The sequence below is a fragment of the Salvelinus namaycush genome, unplaced genomic scaffold, assembly GCF_016432855.1.
Source record: "Salvelinus namaycush isolate Seneca unplaced genomic scaffold, SaNama_1.0 Scaffold179, whole genome shotgun sequence".
Classification (NCBI taxonomy): Eukaryota; Metazoa; Chordata; class Actinopteri; order Salmoniformes; family Salmonidae; genus Salvelinus; species Salvelinus namaycush.
The window spans coordinates 204793-209792 of record NW_024058552.1 but is presented as its reverse complement, the minus strand read 5'-3'; positions in this window follow the sequence as shown (position 1 = coordinate 209792).

Here is a 5000-nt window from a genome sequence, read left to right as displayed (position 1 = left end):
TCCAAATATTGGGGAAGATGCCAGAGCTAAGGACGATGTTAAAGAGTTTTAATATAGCCAATTGGAATTTGTTGTCTGTATATTTGATCATTTCATTAAGGATACCATCAACACCACAGGCCTTTTTGGGTTGGAGGGTTTTTATTTTGTCCTGTAACTCATTCAAGGTAATTGGAGAATCCAGTGGGTTCTGGTAGTCTTTAATAGTTGATTCTAGGATTTGTATTTGATCATGTATATGTTTTTGCTCTTTATTCTTTGTTATAGAGCCAAAAAGATTGGAGAAGTGGTTTACCCATACATCTCCATTTTGGATAGATAATTCTTCGTGTTGTTGTTTGTTTAGTGTTTTCCAATTTTCCCAGAATTGGTTGGAGTCTATGGATTCTTCAATTACATTGAGCTGATTTCTGACGTGCTGTTCCTTCTTTTTCCGTAGTGTATTTCTGTATTGTTTTAGTGATTCACCATAGTGAAGGCGTAGACTCAGGTTTTCCGGGTCTCTATGTTTTTGGTTGGACAGGTTTCTCAATTTATTTCTTAGATTTTTGCATTCTTTATCAAACCATTTGTCATTGTTGTTCATTTTCTTCGGTTTTCTATTTGAGATTTTTAGATTTGATAGGGAAGCTGAGAGGTCAAAAATACTGTTAAGATTTTCTACTGCCAAGTTTACACCTTCACTATTGCAGTGGAACGTTTTACCCAGGAAGTTGTCTAAAAGGGATTGAATTTGCTGTTGCCTAATTGTTTTTTGGTAGGTTTCCAAACTGCATTCCTTCCATCTATAGCATTTCTTAATGTTACTCAGTTCCTTTGGCTTTGATGCCTCATGATTGAGTATTGCTCTGTTCAAGTAGACTGTGATTTTGCTGTGGTCTGATAGGGGTGTCAGTGGGCTGACTGTGAACGCTCTGAGAGACTCTGGGTTGAGGTCAGTGATAAAGTAGTCTACAGTGCTACTGCCAAGAGATGAGCTATAGGTGTACCTACCATAGGAGTCCCCTCGAAGCCTACCATTGACTATGTACATACCCAGCGTGCGACAGAGCTGCAGGAGTTGTGACCCGTTTTTGTTGGTTATGTTGTCATAGTTGTGCCTAGGTGGGCATATGGGGGAGGGAATGCTGTCACCTCCAGGTAGGTGTTTGTCCCCCTGTGTGCTGAGGGTGTCAGGTTCCTGTCCAGTTCTGGCATTTAGGTCGCCACAGACTAATACATGTCCCTGGGCCTGGAAATGATTGATTTCCCCCTCCAGGATGGAGAAGCTGTCTTCATTAAAGTATGGGGATTCTAGTGGGGGGATATAGGTAGCACACAGGAGGACATTTTTCTCTGTTAAGATAATTTCCTTTTGAATTTCTAGCCAAATGTAAAATGTTCCTGTTTTGATTAATTTAATGGAGTGAGTTAGGTCTGCTCTATACCAAATTAGCATTCCCCCTGAGTCCCTTCCCTGTTTCACACCTGGTAGTTTGGTGGATGGGACTACCAGCTCTCTGTAACCTAGAGGGCAACCAGTGGGTCCGTCTCCTCTATACCATGTTTCTTGCAGGATGACAATGTCTGCATTACCGATTTCTTTGGTGAAGTCCGGGTTCCTGCTCTTTAGGCCAAAGGCAGATGACCTCAGACCTTGGATATTCCAGGATGATATAGTGAAGGCTTTTTGTTCCATAAAGTGTCCAATGTTGTTGGTCGGGGTTTGGCCTCAGGCCAGTAAGTGTGAGCAGAGCCTGCTGAGCATCTGGTACATGCCGTTGGCTTGGGCGAGTGTAAGAGTGGGGGTTGGGCCTGTTTGCCCGCTCACTACCTGGGCGTATGTGTGACTTCCATGTTGATGCCCTCTTTGCGGGGGTGGGGTGCATGGGGTGGGCAGGAGTGGCATGGGTCTGATCTGAGGGGGCCTAAATTGGGTGTGGGCATGGTTGATGTGGGGGGGGTGTGTAGGTCCAGGGGGGGGTCCTGGAGGTCTTGGAGGGTGTCTCGCTGGTCTGGGTGGGGTGTCTATTGATCTGTTGCTCCTGTGTGAAGTGTTGGGGCTTCGTTTGAGAGCGATGTCCTTTAGAGTCCGGGCAAAGGTGGGCACTGCTGCCTTGTAGAGGTGGACCTGGTCATAGAGGCTGTTCAAGTCCAGGGTGGAGTGGTGGGCCAGAAAAACATTTGGTTTTGAGGCACAGTCACGGGAAATGCTTGCGTTTACCCGCTGTATTGTAGCAGGGTGGAAGTCTTTTCGTGGTAGCAGGGTGGAGATGACCACTTGTGCGTTGGGGAAAGTAGAAGAAGCTTTTTCAATCACTCCCTTCAGTGCTGTGGCCACCCTTTCCTGCTGTGCTCTCAGGTCGTTTGTGCCTGTGTGTATTATTATGTGGCTAGGTGAGCCTAGTTTGTCCTCAGACAGAAGGTCTAGGGCGCGCTGGGTGTTTGGACACCAGAGTTTAGACACACTGTGTTTGGGAAAAAGTTTTTTTTCTTCTATATATTTCCCATTCGAGTCCATAAGAAGGACAATCTGTGTCTTGTGTTTGTCCTCAGTGGGTGTGGGGGGGTTGTCAGGAGGGCTATCAGGGTGGCTGACAGGGGGGGTGCTCAGAGGGGGTGAGAGCTGCTGGGCTTGGGGTTTTTCTTTTGTCTGTTCTGTTGTGATGTCGTTTCTATGGTCAGGGTCTGGTGTGGACTGTTCTGCTGTGGTGTCGAGACTTTTGTCGGGTGCTGAGGTGGGCTGTTCTGCTGGCGTCTCTGTGGGGATGGCCACCTCCCTAGTGGGTTGTTCTCTGTCACATGCCATCCCCCTCAACCTCTCCTCCAGCAGTCTGATCCTCTCCTCCATCCCCTTCTCCCTCTCCTCCTGTAGTCTGATCCTCTCCTCCATCCCCTTCTCCCTCTCCTCCTGTAGTCTGATCCTCTCCTCCATCCCCCTCTCCCTCTCCTCCTGTAGTCTGATCCTCTCCTCTAGTGCTCTGTTCTTCTCCTGCTCCTGCTCTTTCTCCTGTTGATGTTGTCTCACCACTGTCCATAGTGCAGATATGTCTTTCTCCACCTCCAGCTCTCCAGGTCTGGTTAAGGGGGTGTTGTTGTGCTGGACTGTTGTCTGGGTCTGTGCTGACTGGAGTGTGATCACCTGCTGTTCCAGCTCCACCTGCCTTACCTCCAGCTGGGTGAATTTATCCTTCATTTCAATGAGGGAGAAGTACTCTGTACTGGGAGGTTGACTGTCTGCTGAGGGTTGCTCGTCTGTGGGGTTATATGGTGAAGAGGTTTGGTCTGACCCACTTGGGGTGGGGGTATCTTTATCAAGGGAGAGCTTCTCCTGCTGGGCTAATTCTTTGATTAGGTGAAAGTCCAGCTGAAACTGTTTGTGGTTGCCCTGTACCAATACTGTTCCAGACTTATAGAGATTTATATTAGCTGACTCCTCGTCCTCATTGTCAAGAATCCTGAGTTTCCACCCCTCGTTAACCCCCCCTCTCTTAACAGAGGGGTAGTGTGCTAATATAGCACTGTGCCATGCCTGGGGATGGTTTGTGTGGAAGATAAGGTTGCTGATGTTCCCATTTTTGTAATAGTCAGCAAAAAGTGTCTCTTGATTTTCCATAAGGAGCTTCATTTTGTGATCTTTTCTTGTCTTGTCATTTTTTACATGCACAGGGTACTGTATTTTAATTACCTCTGAACAGCAGGAGGGAGCTTCTAAGGCCTCTCCATTTGGTTGGGGTAGACTATTCGACTCTCCTGCCATTGTTGGGCTAATGGGCTTTGACACCTCTCACTTGACACTTAAGTGCTAGTTGAAGCTGTATCAAGCTTGGCAGAATTATATTACTATTCAGTCCTTATAAAGTAGTGTCATGTATTTTTCTTCTTGGCTTTTGGAAATCAAATATAGTTTCAGACTAAACATTACTCACTCAGTTCCAGGTTGGGTGGTGTTCTCAGGTTTCTGTTGTTTTCCAGAGGATTTGCTGAATATAATAATTAATCCTTGGTAGATGTGAACCTTCCAGGTGATTCCGTAAATCCGTCCAAAATCAGGTTGTAGGTTTTGAGTTTTGATTTGAAGTGAAGGTTATGTTGTAGAGGGTAGCATCCTGTATGGGTTCCTGACAAAAAATCCAAGTTTATCTAACTCTAAATCTATCTTTTTTAAAGAAAATGCTGAAAAATGCAGGAGCTCATCTGATCGTGACCCACCTCTCTCTCTCTCTCTCTCTCTCTCTCTGTCTCTCTCTCTCTCTCTCTCCTGTCTCTCTCTCTCTCTCTCTCTCCTGTCTCTCTCTCTCTCTCTCTCCTGTCTCTCAATTCAATTCAATTCAATTCAATTGACTTTATTGACATGGCAAGTTCGTTATTACTTACATTGTCAAAGTATACATATCGAAAATCAAAATCAAATATATATGTATATATATACAAAATATATATATATTTATATATAAATAAATGGTGGGACCAACAGCAATAATAACAGTAGTAGTGGACATGGGATTACCATTAACAACAACTACAACAACAATATTAATCAGAACAACAATAAATTAAAGCAACAGTAGTAGACCAGTGTCAATATGACTTGAGAAGACATATGACCTGGTATGAAAGACAAAACAAAACTAAGCTAAATGGGAAATATTATCAACATTACTTTGCATTTTTCACTGGCTGTCCCTCAGGTTGTGGCAGGAGGACACATATTTGGCTGCCAAAACTGCACATTTTGGCTTTTCACCCAATAAATATTTGATTTTTTCTTCATCTTTTATAGTTTCAAATTCTTTGTATTGAGTTATAATTTTGGGAAAGAAATATGCTCTTAGGTCTGAGTATTTGTCACAGTGTAGTAGGAAATGCACCTCTGTCTCTACCTCTCCTCTGGAGCAGAGTGAGCACAGCCTGTCCTCTCTGGGCAGCCAGGTTTGTCTGTGACGACCGGTCTCTATAGCCAGACGGTGCTCACTCTCTCTCTCTCTCTCTGTCTCTCTCTCTCCTGTCTCTCTCTCTCT